This window comes from Ranitomeya imitator, chromosome 1, assembly GCF_032444005.1.
Source record: "Ranitomeya imitator isolate aRanImi1 chromosome 1, aRanImi1.pri, whole genome shotgun sequence".
Taxonomy (NCBI): Eukaryota; Metazoa; Chordata; class Amphibia; order Anura; family Dendrobatidae; genus Ranitomeya; species Ranitomeya imitator.
The window spans coordinates 183,945,495-183,967,226 of record NC_091282.1 but is presented as its reverse complement, the minus strand read 5'-3'; the positions used below and the strand labels follow the sequence as shown (position 1 = coordinate 183,967,226).

The 21,732-nt window shown below is 42.9% G+C and overlaps 1 protein-coding gene across 1 annotated transcript in view; it reads right to left on the bottom strand.

Moving 5' to 3' along the window:
* CAMK4 (calcium/calmodulin dependent protein kinase IV) overlaps positions 1-21,732 on the bottom strand; it is a 317,938-nt gene that overhangs the window by 204,199 nt on the left and 92,007 nt on the right. The window lies entirely within an intron of this gene.

Here is a 21,732-nt window from a genome sequence, read left to right as displayed (position 1 = left end):
TCATCAATACCAAAAATAGACAGGCCAGAGTTAAATTTGCAGAAAAACACCTCAAGAAGCCAGCTCAGTTCTGGAAAAGTATTCTATGGACAGATGAGACAAAGATCAACCTGTACCAGAATGATGGGAAGAAAAAAGTTTGGAGAAGAAAGGGAACGGCACATGATCCAAGGCACACCACATCCTCTGTAAAACATGGTGGAGGCAACGTGATGGCATGGGCATGCATGGCTTTCAATGGCACTGGGTCACTTGTGTTTATTGATGACATAAGAGCAGACAAGAGTAGCCGGATGAATTCTGAAGTGTACCGGGATATACTTTCAGCCCAGATTCAGCCAAATGCTGCAAAGTTGATTGGACGGCGCTTCATAGTACAGATGGACAATGACCCCAAGCATACAGCCAAAGCTACCCAGGAGTTCATGAGTGCCAAAAAGTGGAACATTCTGCAATGGCCAAGTCAATCTCCAGATCTAAACCCAATTGAGCATGCATTTCACTTGCTCAAATCCAGACTTAAGACGGAAAGACCCACAAACAAGCAAGACCTGAAGGCTGCGGCTGTAAAGGCCTGGCAAAGCATTAAGAAGGAGGAAACCCAGTGTTTGGTGATGTCCATGGGTTCCAGACTTAAGGCAGTGATTGCCTCCAAAGGATTTGCAACAAAATATTGAAAATAAAAATATTTTGTTTGGGTTATGTTTATTTGTCCAATTACTTTTGACCTCCTAAAATGTGGAGTGTTTGTAAAGAAATGTGTACAATTCCTACATTTTCTATCAGATATTTTTGTTCAACCCTTCAAATTAAACGTTACAATCTGCACTTGAATTCTGTTGTAGAGGTTTCATTTCAAATCCAATGTGGTGGCATGCAGAGCCCAACTCGCGAAAATTGTGTCACTGTCCAAATATTTCTGGCCCTAACTGTACATATTATATAAACATTTAAATTGAGGTTAAGATATCTTTTTTTTTAGTTTTAAGAAGATTATGTTGAAAAAAAATCAGAGATGTAATCCAGGATTTGTAAAATGCCTAAAGATTACTATTTAATTAAATATTAGGACACAATATGCCACGTTATATGGGGTAACGACCTTCAGCGGATTCTGAGGAAGTACTCAGTCTGACTATATATACTGCATTATGCCTAACTTTAAATTTAGTTGTAGGATATATGTGATAAATGGTCATCACTTCAGATTGGGTTCATTTATGTACTGCATCCCTGTATTGTGGGGTGTTATCTACCTTCTGGAAGAGACTATATGAGAATGAAGAGCACAGCCTACTCTTCCTATAATATATCACCTTGTCTATGATTCACTATTACTTCCTTAGCAAACTGAATTTTCTACAATAAAGTAGAATCTTCCATAAATAGGAAATTTAATTGTTTGGGATAGTGAGAACAAATGTGGGTTTATGGTTTTGGCAGTGGTATATCTGGTGGGCAGCCGGGGCATGTGCCCCGGGCGCAGCCGGCAGGGGGGCGCAGTCGGGCCACCTAAAGCGGCGGTCCGCAATGTCTCCCCCGGTGGCTGCTTTCTGCTGCCCCCCGGACTGGGAGTCAGCTGTTTTCTGTGCCGACTGTCAAGCTGACAGCCAGCAGAGAGAAGCTGCAGCGCGCCGGCTCCCAGTGTTCAATTGTACTGCATCTGAGATGCGAGTACAAATGAAGCTCTGACTGCTGGGTCAGAGCGACGCCAGCAGCGTGATCAGGGCATGTGACCACGCTGCTGACGTCACTCGCCCGCACTGCAGAGCAGGGTTAGAGACGCAGATCAGTGGTAGGTGCTCCAGTGGAGCTGAAGACACTGAAGGTGCAGGGGTAGGGGGGATTTAATGTGAGTGGGGATGGGGGATATATTGTGGGGGGGATTTAATGTGGGGAGGATTTAATGTGAGTGGGGATGGGGGATTTATTGGGGGGGAGATTTAATGTGAGTGGGGGAATTTAATGTGAGTGAGGATGGGGGGATTTATTGTGGGGGGGAATTTAATGTGAGTGGGTGGGGAGATTTAATGTGAATGGGGATGGTGGTATTTATTGTGGGGGGGAGATTTAATGTGAGTGGGGATGGGGGGATTTATTATTGGATGGGGAAGATTTAATATGAGTGGAGATGGGGGGGATTTATTGTGGGGAAGGGATTTAATGTGAGTGGATATGGATTTATTGTGTGTGGGGAGAATTGGAGTGGAGATGGGGGATTGAATGTGTGGGGAGATTGAATGTGTGTGGGGGAGATTTGTCATGGTGATGTGGGTGTTTAATGTGTGGGGGAGATTTGGTGTGGGGATGGGGGATTTAATGTGTGGGGTGATATTTGGAGTGAAGATGGGGTTATTTATTGTGTATGGGGAGATTTGTAGTGGGGATGGGGGGATTTAATGTGTGGGGGAGATTTGAGGACACAAAATGAAGAGCAAAGGGGGAGATGCGGGGCATGTATGAGGAAACAGTACAGGGGAATGGGGGCATGTATGAGGAAACAGTACCGGAGAATGGGGGGCATATATGAGGAAACAGTATGGGAGGATGGGTGCAGACAGTATGGGGAGCATACGGGGGAATGTATGCAGACACAGTATGAGTAGCGATGTGAAAAACATATGTGGACAGAGTACGGGGAGTGAGGGTGTTGGGATGTGTGCATGCGTAGCATGAGAGGACAGTGTAAGGGCACATCCAGGAGAGGACAGTATACCAAGGAGAGGGAGTATGATGAGAGAGTACAGTATAAATACTGGGCCCTATAGGGGGACACAGTATGAGAGGACAGTGTTAAAATGGGGGCCGGTATGAAAAGGAGAGGTCAGTGTAAAGAGCATGTACCATAAGAGGGACAATGTGTGGGTCATATTTTGTGCAGATAATATAGTGAGGGGCAATTTTTTATTCGAAAGCATTATAATGACACTTCTATTTTTAAGGGCATCATGTGGAGATTTTCTGCAAAAGAGTGGAGAAGATGGAAGTCTGCAGAGACGGCTGTGGATGAGAAAACTTATAATGGAGTCTGGACAAGATGAAGAAAAGAAGAACGGCTCCAGAGACGTCATCTATAAGGTACCTGGATGTAAATGTTATTTGTGATACTGACTAATTCTCATGTTTTTATTTATGTTAGGAGCATTAAAGGGGATGTCCAGGTTTATAATGTGTCTGCAGTCATTCCTTGTGACTGCAGACTTCTGAGTTCTCACAGTGCGCACTGCACACTGTCAGGATTCTCTCATGCTGGCGATTTACATACATGCCATCATGTGTTGACTAGACATGTGTGGCCTCACTCAATGAAAACGAACTTGGTGAGGCTGGGCACGTCTAGTCGGAATGTGGCCAGTGGTATACAAATCACATGCTTGTCCTGACATGACAGTCCACCGGCAAGGGAGAATCCTAAAAGTGTGCAGTGCATTCGTTGAGAGAATTCCGTAGCCTGCAATGTCAGGATTCAGCTCTGCAGGTTCCAGTAGTCGTCACATGGACACTTCACTCATATGCGATTTTCATACGTATGGTCCTGTGACAACGAGCTTCTCTCAGTTTTTCACTGAACAATGAGAGCGTTAGAGAGAGGAGCTCGTGGGTAAATGACTAAGTGTGCAAATCGCATATGTTCGGAGGGGGGGGGGGCACCAAACTGAATTCTTGCCCCGGGTGCCAGAAACCCTAGATACACCTCTGGGTTTTGGAATGATATGCCCTTGGTTTTCACAGAAGTTCCTAACATGGAAGTTAGCTTTGAGACCTTTTCTACACAAATGCTGTCTAAAATACAAAGCCACATTATTTGGTCTACATTTTCCCTATTTTACAACCTTAAGAGTTTGCCCCGTTTCAGGAGATAGTGGTCCACAGGCGCAATTTGGTTAAAAAAAGGGCTGTAATTCACAATACTCAGGTCCACTGGTGATTTTCTGCTGATGCTCTTGATAGCTTGTATTGGCTGCATCAACAGCACTACAGCCACTCAGTGATCTTAGCGGATCTGCCAGTGTAGATGGAATGCCTTTAATATTCCTATTCTTTTGCATAGGCTAAAGTGATGTCAGAGCATCAAACACTTAGGTTTAAATCCATCATCCACCAATCTGCTTGCACTTTTTAGACTGGTTTCACACATCAAATAATCATGGTTTGAGCACGGCCTGCAATATCCACACCAAATACAGGTCTCCAGACATGAAATCAGCAGCATCATGGACATAAATGAAACTGCTTATTTCTAGCCAGGAGACCACTGGCCGGTATGGACATCATGGTCCATACTCTTACTGTAAATATCAGATGTCTGAAACTGGCCTTAGTCGAGATGACTGCAATTTGTGTAGCTGCCTTAAAACTGTGGAAAAAAAGCATTATATGACTTTTTCCAATTTATGGTACTCAAAAGTCCCATGTTTCGGGAACAGCCATATTTTCTATAAAATTTGCAACTGTTTAATTCTCTTGCAAGTTGTGAAAATGGTCAGAAATGTGGACATGGTTATGTTGGAAGGGAAATACCACCTTAGGTCTCAAAGATTTACTATAATTTATCCTAGACATAGGCATAACTTGTGCAGCAAATCAAAACTTATTATTACTATAGTTTATTTTAATTTCTGGAGCACAAACATCCTATGATAAACCAAATTTATTACATTTTACTCCAACATACTTTGGTACGAGATGGCGGATAAAACGTGTTTTCTTGTAATGCCTTTCTGAGAAGAAACAGAGAAGTTAAAATGGGGTTAAATCAATTACTGAACTGCTCAAGACTTCAACTTTCAAATAAATAATCACTCATAAGATCAATATGCTATAAAGCCATCATTACACTGGTGGGGAATTGTACTGTCAGCCTTGACATTACAGTAAAATTTTCTGATAAGCTCTATTTTCTGTTGTATGCCAGACAGATCGGGAATGAGAAATGGCAGCAAAAAATAAGGGTTTATTTTATATCATAGTCAATAAGGTTGGAAACTGATGCAGGTCCATCAAGTGAAGGCTTTCAAAACGTGCATGCTTGGTGTAGATGAAGTAAAAGCCAAACTACTAAAATTGAACCAAATATGACTGGACAAAGAAAATTCATATATCCTGTGCAATTCGTAACAACATAAATGTGTTCTTTTATGCTGCTAATTTGCATAGAAATATCTTTCAGCAGATATGACAATGACTGTCTACGAAAAAAGACCAAAAATAAGATGCCAATACGGATTTTTTATCTAGCAATTTCTAAACTCCGTATTTTTTGATGTTGGCAGAGTTATTTTAAAAAATTACAGTGTTATTATGTGGCCTGGATAAGAATGTTCAAGTAAGTAGCAATTCAAGCAGTACAATTGCATTCATACCAGTGGAATCAGGTCAACGAGTTTATTTTGCACAGCTGATTTCTTGAAGACCTGGTCTGACCGCCATTGTCTCTAGACTTGAGCTAAACGTCTCAACAAAATAGTGTGAAGAAATTTGCTCCATATTTCTCTTAAGGAATGTGACATTACATTGGAGTAAGCTTGTTAGTCAAAGCCAAATGTTTTGATACAGATTCAAATTTTGGTTTTCACAAAGTTTACTGCTTCATTGTTTTTAAATCTCCAGGTTACTAAATTACTATTATAAGCACTTCAATCGTTTTTCATAAGTTTTTTAACATTTATTGACAAATACATCAAGTTTATGTAAATGCTCAACATTTAAAATGTTGACCATAATTCTGAAATTTTGCCTGTAATGTTGGATATTCAATTCAGGGCCAAATACTGACTGATTGCAACCAAATCTTGCTAATTAGTGCTTGGAGTTTATTACAATTTCTGCGATTTTGTTTGTCCATCTGCTTTTGAAGATTGACCAAGAGGTTTTAAATGGGATTGCAATTCGTGGGAGTTTCCTGGCCGTGGACTCAAAATTTCAATGTCTTACTAATTGAGGCATTTAGCTAACAATCTTGCCTTGTGACATAGCCTCCATCATACTGGAAAAAGCATTGTTCATCGCCAAATAGCTCTTAGATCATTGGCAGAGGCTGCTTATCAGGAGAAACCACCAGGTGGCACTCCCCAGTGGTTTATGCTGCCCTGACAGTGAGAACCCAGAGTCTCAGACAGCCTGTGACAGCTATACTCACAGCACCCGAGAGCTGGGCAAGAAAACACCGTAACAGCTGAGCTGGAGTGAGCAGAACGCCAGGTAGTGAATGTACTGAAAGGACCTGTGGTCATGTGACAACAGGGGGCAGGGCTTAGTGTCCTGTAGCAGGAGTATGCAGGATACTACAGGAACAAAGGGTACAGGAGAAGGGAAAGGGAGTCACTGGACACCAGGGAAAGGATGAGGCAGAGGGAGGGGCAATCCAAGACAAGCCGAGGTCAATAAACGGGAGCGGAAACGCAGTACACAAGGAGCAAGAAAATAAAGAATAGTCAGGGACGTGGCAGGAGTCAGAAAACCAGAGAAGCAGATACACAGTACAGAATCAAAAGGCAAAATCACACCAGGGAACAGAACCGAGTCAGAACCATACAAGCAAATTAGAATACTGGCACAAGGCACAAGCAAACAGTGGTCAACACACTCAGCCAATAGCAAAAGTATAACTGACAGAGATTGAAGCTTCCCAGGACTATAAGAAGCTCACCCCGAACCAAAGAGAGGCCAATAACAAGCCCCAGGTGTGCAGGTCAGAGACTGCACTGATCAACACATTAACCCCTGGCGTGCAGGTGAATTTTGTCAAATATATCATTCCATATAACATTTTGCAAGTATGCATTTCCTTTTATTTTCACACTCTCTGATGGACTCATGTATGCAATTCCCGAGTTGTACAGAGCCATAACACATTACATGTAGTGTTCTGTATAACCATTCTTTTTATTCATATACTTCGATTTCATATGGAGTTGCTTGCTATTCATTACATTGTCAGACAGAAAAAAAAGTGCAATGCTCTGTGATACAGTGCCATAAAAAAGATACGATACAGTGACAAACTAAAAGTTAATGGCTTCATAATACAAAGCAACAGGGATGACTTAAAGGGGTTACCCCACAAACAGCATTTATTACCTACTTACTCAGGTATGATTGCTGGGAGCCTTACCATTAAGACCCATACTAATAACAAGAATGGGGACCCCAACGTACCATTTTTAATCCCTTTCTGATCTGAAGGAATAGTACGTCCGAGGTCAGATCCCCTGCTTTGATGTGGGCTCCGGCAGTGAGCCCGCATCAAAGCCGGGACATGTCAGCTGTTTTGTACAGAAATGTAGACATTTTTTTTTCCAGACCCTTTTCTCAGTATTGAGTAGAAGCACCCTTTTGAGCTAATACAGCCATGAGTCTTTTTGGGAATGATGCAACAAGTTTTTCACACCTGGATTTGGGGATCCTCTACTATTATTCCTTGCAGATCCTCTCCAATTCCGTCAGGTTGGATGGTGAACGTTGGTGGACAGACATTTTCAGATCTCTCCAGAGATTCTCAATTGGGTTTAGGTCAGGGCTCTGGCAGGGCCAGTCATGAATGGTCACAGAGTTGTTCTGAAGCCACGCCTTTGTTATTTTAGCTGTGAGCTTAGGGTCATTGCCTGGTTGGAAGGTGAACCTTCGGCCAAGTCTGAAGTCCAGAGCACTCTGGAAGAGGTTTTCATCCATGATATCTCTGTACTTGGCCGCATTCTTGTTTCCTTCAATGGCAACCAGTCGTCCTGTCCCAGCAGCTGAAAAACACCGCCATAGCATGATGCTGCCACCACATTTCAGGGTTGGGATTGTATTGGGCAGGTGATGAGCAGTGCCTGCTTTTTCCACACATACTGCTTAGAATAATCACCAAAAAGGGCTATCTTCTTCTCATCAGACCAGAGAATCTTATTTCTCATAGTCTGGGAGTCCTTCATGTATTTTTTAGCAAACTCTATGCGGGCTTTCATATAAGTCTTGCACTGAGGAGAGGCTTCTGTCTGGCCACTCTGCCATAAAGGCCCGACTGGACGGCCAGGTCTAGGGAGACTTCTGGTGGTCCCAAACTATTTTCATTTAAGGATTATAGAGGCCACTGTGCTCTTAGGAACCTTGAGTACTGCAGAAATTCTTTTGTAACCTTGGCCAGATCTGTGCCTTGCCACAATTTTGTCTTTGAGCTCCTTGGCCAGTTCCTTTGACCTCATGATTCTCATTTGGTCTGACATGCACTGTGAGCTATGAGGTCTTATATGGATAGGTGTGTGCCTTTCCAAATCAAGTCCTATCAGTTTAATTAAACACAGCTGGACTCCAATGATGACGTAGAATCATCTCAAGGAGGATCACAAGGAAATGGACAGCATGTCTACATTTCTGTTTTTTTCAGTCAAGATGGGGTTAAGAGGGTAGATTAATGAGAAAAAAATGAACTTTTTTGAATTTACCAAATGGCTGCAATGAAACAAAGAGTAAAAAATTTAAAGGGGTCTGAATACTTTCCGTACACCACTGCATATTGGGCAATCCCTTTGAGGCCCTTTTAAACACTACAAATATTCTGAATTATATTATAGTATGGTAATTTCTAACATACGAAAGTGTTGCAGCTCAAAATGGATATTTACATCCATCCTCTTCCCAAACATCTACTACTTCACGAAAATAAGATTTACTAATACACTTCTAGGAACCAAGAAGTATGCAACACTAAAACACTGATATCACAGCAAAGCATATCAAGAAGGAGTTTACCACTGTTTTTGAAACAAGGCACTAAAAGCAGAAATGTAAGCAGAGATCAGGGGACCTGACAAGACAATTTGTTATATCTTCAACTCATCCCTAGAGCTCGCTTACTGTGCCAAGCACATAACGCTCATTGAGCCAATTACTGAAATACTACTCAAAAGTTAAATGTGAGCAATCAGCTATTTACTCAAAAATAGAAACTCACTTTCCTTTTCTAGAGCTTCTATAAATCTATTTCATACATTCTGTTTGTCAAAATAAAGAGAGTATATGGCTCCAATCATCAAAACTGGCTATTTTCATAAGAGTAAGATGTGCTAAACTCGAAAAGAGGTATACGCATCATAGTGAGCTTAATGCATCTTCTAACAGCCATGCACCACTGCCAGAAATGTTATCTAGTCAGGACCTGGAGTACATTTCTGTCATAATTTATGACACTTTTGTGGCACACATTATGGTGAATTTATTAGTTACACTTAGCCACACCCCATCCAAGTTCCACTCACTTTTTAAAACTTTGCCAGACCTGGAGGGAACTGATGAAAAACAAAAAAGTCAGCAAATGTTTGCACAATTTTGAGTTGCCAAAATTTATGCAAGGTTGTGAACAGTTTTACTGCAGAATTTTGTGGAAAACTGCCCGATGAATTGAACACTATATCCTTCCAAAACTTATGAGGAGGGACATGGGAGTCACAGGATTCAAACAATGTGTTACGTTCTGATTCATGGGAACTTTCTGGTCTCTACATATTGTGAAAATGAAGAAGCAGTACTTTTGATATAAATAATCCTTTAATTTTACATTTTAGGATTTAAAGGTGTTTTAAGGTAAATTGGTAATATAGTTATTATTGAAGGAAATATGAGAACATTGATCCGTAGACCGGAGTCCAAACTAGGTATTTCCTCTTTATCCATTAGCGTGGATTGTGCTCTGGTAAATAAAGTGGATTAACTTCTAAGATAACCCAGATAAAAAAAACACATAACCAACAGTCTGTGCTTTTTTTGCAGTAAAGAAAAGAAAATCTCTAGTAATCTCCAGTTTCAGGTCAAAGATCATTATATCTCTTATATAAAGAGAAGGATAAGACTTCTACATTCAGTAAAATCAAAGGTTGAATGTACTTGATGAGAGGTGTATACATTCCAACCATGACAAAGATAAATGTGACACATGCACTAAGAAGGAAATCTGAAATACATTTTGCAATTTGTTAAATATTGATCTTTGGTATTCAATCTGTCAAACCAAGAAATAATAAAATGTAGATTTTCACCATCCTCCCTTAAAAATTTTGGCAGATTTTTTGCCAAAAATTTGAATTTCCGGGAATAAATTTAGGCAAATCGCAATATTCAAAAGCTTGTAATTACTCAGAAAATGCATAAGAGGAGAGGAGAGAGAGCACCCCTCTAACCATAAGAGCTTTTACTTTTCAGGAGAAACACAGAGGGGACCCTGCTGGTCATAAGAGCTTATACTATGCAGAAGAGAGATATTTATCCAATGACTCTGGAGATGGAAAATGACTCTGCTGAACAAGCTCCGCTCCGCTGGGAACTGATGATCTGTGATGACCCAGGTGCTGATCACCATTGTGCAAGGTATAATAATCTGCTAGATATCATAGCTGCAGGGCATTATGGGGAGTCCTACAACGCAAAATGACATTAGTTCACTCTCTGATGCTTCAGCAGTGTGGGAAATGGTGCAGGACAAGTTTTTTTTTCTGAAACTAGAATCTCAAAGTGTTCAAATTTGTGTAAAACCGCAAATTTCAGGAATTTCGACTCAAACTCAATCCTCAGCGGAATATCTGTTCATCTCTACCTAAAAGACTTATGTTTCAATCTAAACAAATTTGTACTTGAAGGGGCTCCGAGTGATTAAAATGAATAAAAAAATCTGATCAATTTCCATGCATGTTCTATTCCGATGCCTTTTGGCCACTGCTAGTCTATGGTTACTGGTTTGTCCTCAACACACAGAAAATGGTGTAAATATCTGCTCGACCAATCTCTTCTGCCACCACTAATTAGCCGAGTGCAGCTTCAGACTAGGGTACCTTCAACCCACAAAAGAGAATCATGCTTGGGGCCCACAATGCAGCTAGATAGAAATAACAGACCACCTATTGTGGAGTGAAATACGCTAATATTGTAATGTAATATTACACATGCTTATTGACCAATAAATCAATGTCTGGATGGCAGATCCATTGCATTTTACAGTACCAGAATAGTGGATGAGATTTTCTGAAATCTTATCAGCATGCTGCTGAGAGGACCTGAATAGTAAATTGATCAGTGCTGTGGATTTGACATCTGCAGTATATCAATTTATGCTGTGTTAGGAGTCGAGTTTCCTCTGCTGCACAGGAACTCCGCTGCAGTCTCCCATTCTCCTCCAGCCGCAGTGGAGTCTGCTCAGCAGGGACGTCGATCCCAGCGTCTCGCTCAGTCTGACTCTGTGAGAAGAGTTTCTGCTGCTTCTCCAGCTTCTGCCTTTAAAGCCAATACTGGTCAGCAGCGAGCGGACTTCTCTGGGACTAAGTCCTTATCTGCACACACTGAGCATGCCCAGGGCAAGATCTCCCGTTGGAGATCGAGGGTCATGTGCTCAGGCTCTGCAGCACATTCCATTGGTCCTCTTGGCAGGTCTTGGAAGGGCAAAAGTTCTGTGGCCACTTCCTGTGCTGCAACTATATAAACTGCGCATGACCGCACGGCTCATAATGTTATATGTGTGTGTGTAGATGTATGTATGTCGATGGATGAAAGCTCCTAAATATCCCTCCCTAGAGTTGTTGTCTGCTCGCGGATGTTGGTAGCTATCTAGCGCCCGACTAATCATCTGCACGATACACACATTACAGCGTCCTCTTGCTGTGTCCGCCTGTACGGCGCCGTGCGCTTGCCTAGCGCTTTCCATACCCAAGCCAGTGTGGTTGGTGGCGTCCGTCAGTGCAGCATTGCTCGCACTCCTGTGCATTTATATATTTATATTTAGTTTCCTTTCACACCCAGTTGCGGTGTAGTGCCAGCGAGGGTCTAATCGGACTTCAATCCCAGTTGGGGTTAAGTACGCTGACTACTCGCTCGCGCTTTAGGTGCGGTACCGCGATCCTGTGACACAACAGGATTGCTCCCTTCACGCTGGGTGAGGTTGAACCCACGTGTATATACTTTAGTGTACCGCCACATAGTCTGTATTTACTAGCAGCAGGTTTTCGCCTGTACGGTGGACCCCGGACTGCGAACGCATCTATATCACCTTTCTTGGTGCGTTCCGCCAGTCCTAACATGCTGTTGATATCCACCACAGATGTCACTCTTTGCCGGGCAAAAGATGAAGTTGTGGGTAAATGTGCATTAATTGCACAGTAGTATACGCAATGATGTATGCACAAATTAATATCTGTGATTTGATCTGGGATTTCCACAAATTCTGCACCAAGCACATTACATGTGAACACACTGACTAAGGCGCTGTTCAAATGTCAGTTTGGTAGTTCTATTTGTCTGTTCCAATTTAGGAGATAGATGGAATTCGTGCCCCAAACAATCTTGTTTTCTACCTGATGCAAACAGAAGTGGAGCCCAACTAATAATTACAGGGTCCATCTGGGTTCTGTTTGATATATTTTTTAGAACAAAAGGCAAATTGCAGCACGCAGAACTTTTTCTTTCCCTTCTAAGGAACTGACGCAACGTAATGAATAAGCCCTATTGATCCTTACCCAGGTACTGGTGATCAGGAAAACCCACACGGTGGCCCCAACGCGCGTTTCGCGTCAGCTTCGTCAGGGGGCAGTGTTGCTACAAGTCAAAGATGTGCCTTATAAATGTGCTCAAATCTAATGCGATATGATCCACCTGGTGCGGCGCATGTCACCGCACGTCCGACCGGGAATTGCATCCCGGGCGGCCTCCAAGATGGCGCCGCGGCCAGTTCCGTAGCACTGACGTCACTGAGCCGCACGCGTCATCAATAGGCGCCGCCCACAATGCCCCGGATAACAAACGCCAGCCGACATGCGCACAGTGGACGTCAGTGCTACGGAACTGGCCGCGGCGCCATCTTGGAGGCCGCCCGGGATGCAATTCCCGGTCAGACGTGCGGTGACATGCGCCGCACCAGGTGGATCATATCGCATTAGATTTGAGCACATTTATAAGGCACATCTTTGACTTGTAGCAACACTGCCCCCTGACGAAGCTGACGCGAAACGCGCGTTGGGGCCACCGTGTGGGTTTTCCTGATCACCAGTACCTGGGTAAGGATCAATAGGGCTTATTCATAGCAGTTTCTCCCTATTTGTGTTCTGGCTTTAGAAGATTGATTAGTACTTGTGGATATTCAGCCTGTGCGCAGGGCTTGTTATACCTAGATAAGAGCCAGCTGTACAGACTTATAGAGGAGCCTTATATTTATGGTCCCCTGTCCCGGTTATGTTTTATCTTTTGTTGCACTATGCACTTTACAAATACTAAATCTGGTATCAGGAGTGCCCACACTGTGTCGTTTTCCATCTTTTGCTACCACCTACCCTTCTTTTGATTTATATGTTATGTCTATTTGAATTATGACTTTTTGTATGTATTTTTGGCTATGGATGCCATTTTTTATAAACAATAAAAACATATTTATGGACTTGAACTCCATTTGTTCTCTGTTTATTGCTGTATTGAGGAGTGTCCATTTTGATAAAGTGTAAATATCTCCCTTAGTGACTCTCCCATTTGGGGTTGAGTATGGTGAGAATATTAGTTACAGTATCTTCTTATTTGACTTTCTTTGTATATATCCGTAACTGGCTGAGTTACCCACCCCCCACTTATGCTATTACAACTAATTGACTGAGGGCCCCGTAAGTAAAAAGAGTGGTGGGAGAAGGAGCAGACATATATCCCTAACTGGCTGACTTACTCATCCCCCCACTTATGCTATTACAACTAACTGACTGAGGACCCCCCTACCACTTTATCACCCCTAATTGATTCTGGGCCATTTCCCACCTCATATTTACTGACTGTTCAGGGGTTGGGTAGTTATAGGCGATAATGGTTCATCGATGCAGTAAGGAGACGCCTATCTCCTTCCTCTCCTCACAGTGTTACTGACAGTGCACAATGGATTGGGCTTTACCAAGAGCTACAAGAGCTAGTTAGTCCAAACAATCAGTGCTAGGCCTAAAACCAGCAGTTCTGCTCTCAATGGGGTTGCTCAATCCAGCAACAGCGGTGTTAAACAGACAACTAATCACAAGAAAATTTTGGTCAGTGCATAAAATCTTCTGTAACACAATAAAAACAGCATAGATATTCTTGTTCTTTCCACATTTTACTGTTTAATGTGTAGAAAAATCTACTTTTTTTCATCATATGAGAATAACAGATGCGAGAAGGAATTCAAAAACTGATACACTGACCAAAAATGGGTTTTGCATACTGAAAGACCACAGACCATTTTTCATGCATAAGAAAAAAAAAACTGACGTGTGAAACTGGCCTTAAGGTACCGTCACACATAACGATATCGTTAACGATATCGTTGCTTTTCGTGACGAAGCAACGATATTGTTAAGGAAATCGTTATGTGTGACAATGACCAACGATCAGGCCCCTGCTGGGAGATCGTTGGTCGCTGAGGAAAGTCCAGAACTTTATTTCGTCGCTGGATCTCCCGCTGACATCGCTGAATCGGCGTGTGTGACGCCGATCCAGCGATGTCTTCACTGGTAACCAGGGTAAACATCGGGTTACTAAGCGTAGGGCCTCGCTTAGTAACCCGTTGTTTACCCTGGTTACCAGCATAAACGTTAAAAAAACAAACACTACATACTTACCTTCAGCTGTCTGTCCCCGGCGCTGTGCTTCTCTGCACTCCTCCTGCATCCTGTGTCAGCGCCGGCCAGCCGGAAAGCAGAGCGATGACGTCACCGCTCTGCTTTCCGGCTGACCGGCACTGACAGTGCAGAGGAAAGCAGAGCGCCGGAGGACAGACAGCGAAGGTAAGTATGTAGTGTTTGTTTTTTTAACGTTTACGCTGGTAACCATGGTAAACATCGGGTTACTAAGCGCGGCACTGCGCTTAGTAACCCGATGTTTACCCTGGTTACCGGGGACCTCGAGATTGTTGGTCGCTGGAGAGCTGTCTGTGTGACAGCTCTCCAGCGACGCTGCAGCGATCGACATCGTTGTCGGAATCGCTGCAGCGTCGCTGAGTGTGAAGGTACTTTTAGTCGCAGTTTCCTATGCCAGGAATGCGAGTTTCAAATTCAGGACAATATTTCATGGTAACATATAATTGCAGTTATCCTTTCATCTATTGGTCAAGAATTACACTGTGCATATTGCATATTAATTAAATTATTGCTAAAGATGGGTTACATCTTTGCGCTTATCCCTAGCTTTTGGCTTTGCTAACACCTCACTCCTTCTTAATACCAGAAAAGAAATCGTACAGGAACAGTTTAGCTTCTGCTCCATGAAAATGTGTTGCAAGTGTAACAGTAAAATGTATCTCATCTATTAATAAAAGATCATTATTTTTTTAAAGGATCTTTTTAACTGTAAAAGCAGACTAGCTCTGACAAGCATCTATCTCTGCTAAGGCTTCATTCAGACATCAGTTATTTTCACTACATCTTAGTGGCTTTGTGAATACATAAATATATATGAACAAGACAAATGAAGTGAATTAAAATCCTCAAAATATGCCTCACAAATGGACCAAAGGTAGTTTATGACATACAGTACAGAGTACAGTAATCCTAGCATTTGAACTAATGAGCACATTGGGCTATCACATAGTACATTACATATATTACACACCCATGGGTAAAACTGAACACAAAAAATATTTCTAAGTAAGACAACAGTGAAAATATATTGTGGAATACAAATTGCTTAGGTCAGACTATGGGTCAGGTTTCTTCACCCCAACACACTTTTCTAACTGCTTCCTCAGGGACTGTCGCAAGGAACCAGGATGCAAAATATTACTTCCTATCACTGTTGTCTTACTTCACAATATCTTTTCTGTTATTCCTTACCCATGGGTGTGAAATACAGTATATGTAATATACTATATGGCAGCCCAATGTGCCCAATTAGTTTACGTGCTAGGATTACTGTACTTTGTCTTACATTCCATATACTACCCTTGGTTAGGTCTATTTTTGCATCCCTCATTTGTGAGGCACCTGTGTTTTATATTTTGTATGTAATTTATATAGCTAAAATGTGGAGGATTTTTAGTTCACCTCATTTGTCTTGGGCATATATATTTATTTACCAAGGCACTGGAATGTAGGCTTTATTTAAGTGTTATCTTGTATGCTACAAGTGAGGACAGTATATTTTATTGATTTAATCAGTCATTTTCATGTAAAGGAAAAACGGTCCGAGCTTCATAAGTGGTTTTGATGGTTTTGATCAAAGTTTCATCACTTATTCTTCAAAGTGTCATCAAAGTTTCATCAGTTTTTCTCTGAGGGGAAAATAAAGTTTCTCTAGCTTCTCTTATCAGCCTGTCAAAAACAGACAGCACAGGGCTGGCATCAGAGTGCTGTTTGATTTTTTTTTCAAGGACTAGGATAGATTTGCATTGTTGATTAAGATCTGACACTCAGATCAATATCGAACATGTCTCCGCGATATTACACAGACCATTTGGTCCACAATAAATCACTTAGACTATCAGGGGTATAAGTGCTATTCGTACATGAATAACTGACGTCTGAGTACAATAACTAAGTCTATAGTACAATAATAGACTTATTTACTGGTAGAACAGGTGAAGACTATAATGTCATTCTCATTAATGCTATAAACACAGGTACTATCAAAGAATTTTTACCATTGTCATGAAGTACAATATGTCACGAGAAAACAATGTCAGAATCACTGGGATCCATTGAAGCGTTTCAGAGTTATAACCTCATAAAGGGACAGTGGTCAGAAATGTAAAAATTGGCCAGGTCATTAACGTGCAAACCACCCTTGGGGGTAATGGGGTTAAGGATGTTTTTTATTTGCAGCAGCGCGGCGCTGCCATGGGCGCGGCCTGTGCGCCTTACTTCGCCAATCTTTTCCTGGGATATTGGGAGAGGGAGATTTTTGGTGGGGGGGGGCCGCAGGCCGCGGACCATGTGCCGTGCTGGCTGCGTTACATTGATGACCTGTTCATTATATGGCAAGGGCCCAACGACGCCCTGCATGGATTTATGCAGGAATTAAACAACAATGTATATAATATCAAGTTAACATATCAGATGAGCAGGACCGAGGTGGATTTTCTGGACATCAAGATTGAGGTTGATGACAATCTGTATTTGCAGACGGATGTTTTCAGAAAATCCACCTCCGTCAACTCACTGCTACATGTGGAGTCGGGCCATCCATATAGCACCATCAAGGCCATCCCTGTTGGTCAGCATCTAAGAATGAAGCGGATATGCTCTTCTACTACCAAGTTTGAAGCACAGGCAGCTGACCTTAGAGTCAGATTTCAAGCAAGGGGGTATAGTAATAGAAGCATCAGGAAGGTATATTTGAGAGCCAGATATGCACCACGCAATGAATTACTATGCTCAGGTGGTAGAAACCAAAAAAGAAATGAGCAACAGGATGTCATACGTTATATTTCAACCTATAACGGTGAGTGGTGTACAATGAGGGGTTGTCTCCAAAAACATTGGGGTATCCTCAAGAGTGACCTGTAAGGATTCGGAAAGGAATCCGAGAGTGGACCCTCTGGGTCGTGACTCTAGAGCCCCCGGGGTCGAGCGGACCAGATGGAACCACCCCCTATACAGGGAGTGTTAGGAGCAGGACCTCGGGGGAATGGAGACACAACAGCTAGAGCCAAAGGGACGACCCGAGAGAAAGAAAGAGACCACAGAGCTATAGGAATGGCGGGGAACAATAGGAAAACAGGACTTAGCTGAATACGGCAGGAACACGAGACGAAGCAGGACTCGGCAGGAACTCAGGACTAGGCAGGACACGGCAGGAACACAGGACTTGGCAGGACACGGCAGGAACACGGAACTTGGCAGGACACGGCAGGAACACGGAACTGGGCAGGACACGGCAGGAACACAGGACTTGGCAGGACACGGCAGGAACACGGAACTGGGCAGGACATGGCAGGAACACAGGACTTGGCAGGACACGGCAGGAACACGGAACTAAGCAGGACACGGCAGGAACACAGGACTTGGCAGGACACGGCAGGAACACGGAACTAAGCAGGACACGGCAGGAACACTGAGCAGAGACACAGAAAGAACCAAGCTGGGAACAGATACTAAGACTAGGGAGCCTAAGGCATAGGAACGCTGACAGCAGACAGTGCACCTACAAAGCAAAGGTGTCTTACCTGGAAAGACGCCGGGACGTAATACCCGATGGGCGCCGCCATGTTGGGGCGGAGCCATCGGGTCGCGACCTCCCAGAGGGCTCAGCAACGGAGGAGACGCGACCGCGCATGCGCAAAGACACAGGACGCCGTGAGCCAGCGAAAGAAGAGGCAGAGCGGCGAGGGACAGGATCGTGAGTGCGCCGAGGGATGGGAGAAGGCCGGTAAGTATGTGCGGACGTGACATGACCCTACGCTCTCTAAATGCCTTACTAATTACCCTGCAATGACTGCCAGAAAGAGCAAAAATTTGAGAGATCTATTAGTCTCCAGTCATTATGCCCCGAAAACAATCAACTATAATTTTGGCTCTGGTGGACCGCCTAAAGGCTGTTTCCCTTACGGAAACTGCATCACATGACCAAATATTTGTCGGACTACTACCTTTGATTCAGTTGATGGCAATAGAACTTACATCATTAACCACCATATAAATTGCAACACGACTCAGGTAGTTTATTATGCGGTATGTGGTTGCACGAAAGTCTATGTAGGTTTAACATCTCGACGTCTGGGAACTCGCATACGTGAGCACGTACGCGACATAATGGCCGCAAAAACAGTGACAGACGTGACGCTTTTGAAGACGATACCACGTCATTTCAGACAATATCATGGGTGTAGTCCTAAAACGTTCCAGGCATGAGGTATTGACCATGTCCTTTGTGGTATAAGAGAAGGCGACATCAAGCGTGTATTAGCACAGCGGGAGTGCCGCTGGATTACTCTATTGGGCACCATGGCTCCCATGGGTCTCAATGAAACCCAGGGCTTCTCATCTTTTTTGTAGATATTGTTGGGAACGTCTTCTGTTTTGTCTCTGCCATTCGTCATCGGTTTTAATTTGTTTCTCTATCCTTAATTACTTGTTTTTAGAGTGTCGTTTGATCCTTTCCATATGCTTTCCGCTGCTGGGGACATTCACGTGAATATGGGATAAGAAGTCAGTTGCGTTTGGAGGAATTACAAGATACCGCAAAATGGGATACATCATGGACTATATATTGTCATTGAATAATATATGTACCATTTGTTGTGTATGTATGTTATGGATTATTAACACTGATTCTGTTGGTGCGCTCTGATGTATTTATGGCACACTTATATGTAAATATGTGACAATTTATATATACTTTTCTCATTCACGAGCCGTCCTCATATTTTCGGGTAGGCAGTAGTTTGGATCATTTTATACTGTCTTAATATTTAGGATATAACTACCATATTATGTAAGTAGTACACTATTTCATTTCACGCTTCACTCTTTTTATCTCATTTTTTAATATTTATGCAGTTTTGCACTATTATGTTCATTTTACCTTGCTGGTATGTGAACCATGCTCTTTGGTCCCTTGCTCTATCTGGCGGTGAATTTTCAGTTTATGGGGTTTGGGTGAACTGTACCCCGCTGTGGAGGAGCGGCCCTTATATAGAGTGCTAGTCGGCTACTCTATGTGTTCGGCTAGTTGTAATATTGACAGCTACAGTACTTATTCACAGCACTTAGTCACTTTTCACAGGCACTTGTCACTTTAAAGGCTCCTCACTCGTCGGCGGACGCTGGTCACGTGATGTGGGCGTAGCGCTGGCCCGCTCACGTGACGGCGGAGTGCCGAACGAGTCTGAGGGCTGAGATGCAAGGATGCGGTTCACGCATGCGCACAGGCACCAGGCACAGTCGTCGCCTTATTGGCGGCGACCTGTATATAAACCGGATGGAGATTCCAGTTAAGCCATTCCCCCTGAGGAAGCGGGATTCACCAGACGCGAAACGCGCGTTGGGGCAGATTACAAGGACTATTACAGGACCTGCCATACTTCAAATGGGTAATTAAAACTTTATTTTGTACGCTTCACTGCCCATTATTCCCTGACTGGCCTGGCAATATCACCGGTATTGTACACACTAGCTAGAGTGGATAGCTTAATTGCCATGGTCTATCAGTGGTCTAATATATGTAATAACAGCATACTAGCTGCATATTTTGCATAGGTATTTATGATTGATATACTCTGCAGTGTCCTGATCCGTGATCTTTGGTTCTGATGTACTCACGGATTTTTCACATGTCTTTACATATATGGTACATGTTTCTAATGTTTAGTGTACAGTTGTATATTTTTCAAATTTACTTATGATTTATTATACTTTTATTGGCTATTTGTTGGACTCTTGGTTCTCCTTTGGTATATGATTATGATTAGAGTCGCCATCAGTTACTTTGGGTGTTATCTATAACTGATGTTCTCTTGGTACCCATGCACATAGAGTTGCACACATTGTCCAAATGCCATCTTTATAAACAACATACAGTATGTATACATTTTTACTAGTTTACAACGCTAAAGGAAAACCCATTAGACTAAGCTTGCCTATGCAGTAAAATATTAACTACTGTGACATATACTCGTCTGGGATTCGTCATGCTCAATGGCAGTCTGTTGTCCAGCTTGGCTTATTTCTGTGATTGTTTCCTGCACATACGCTGAACATACACACTAAACACAGTCAGATAGGACAAAATAATCTCCAGCAGATGTTTCTCAGCAGACGTTCATTTCAATCTGTTCATGCTTGTAGTTTTCTATATACCATGGTGAGTCAACTAATCAAAATGAAGTCCTGATCAATTAAGTACCGGTAAGTTCTGCAGCAGGGCACACCTTCAAATAACCATGTGTAGCCCAAATCTAATATATAAAGCTGAATGTGTGTGTGTGTGTGCGTGTGTGTGTGAGTGTATGTTCGGGATTGGCATCTGCACCGTCGCAGCTACAGCCACAAAATTTTGCACAGTCACACGTCTGGACCCCGAGAGCGTCATAGGCTATGTTGTGAGGTGAAATATTAACCCTGCGTGTTCCAATTCACCAAGCAATTTTACCCCTATCTACATAATGGGGAAAAAGTGAAAGGAAAAGTGTTGGAGGCAAACTGACAGCTGCCAGATGTGAACAAGGGGGACATAAAAAATGAGAGCGATGGCGCCAAAGAGTATATACCATACAGTTGCTAAGGTGGGGCCCCGACATGGTATACTCACCACACACGGGGATATGAACACACACGCGCCACACACTACCACGCCAAAATGCGCCACACACTACCACGTGCTTGAACACATATACCCCCCTCAGCACACATTTCACCACACATACACCAACCTCGCCACATAAAAGTCGAAACACAAAAGTCACCGCTCAAAACTCGCCACGCACAAAACTCGCCACATGCAAAACTCGCCACATGCAAAACTAGGCTCACGCAAAACTAGCCACAAGTGCAAAACTCACCGCATGGAAAACTCGCCACACGCAAAACTTCCACACGTGGAAAAATTGCCACATACACAAAAGTTGCAACACATGCAAAAGTTGCCTCACACAAAACTTGCACATACTCAAAACGCACCACATATAAAACTCGCCACGCGCAAAACTCGCAATGTGCAAAACTTGCTGCACACAACTTGCTACACTAACCTTTTACATGCAACTCGACACACAAAAAGTTGCTACACGCATGTCGCCAAACAAAACTCATCTCACAAAAGTCGCTATATGCA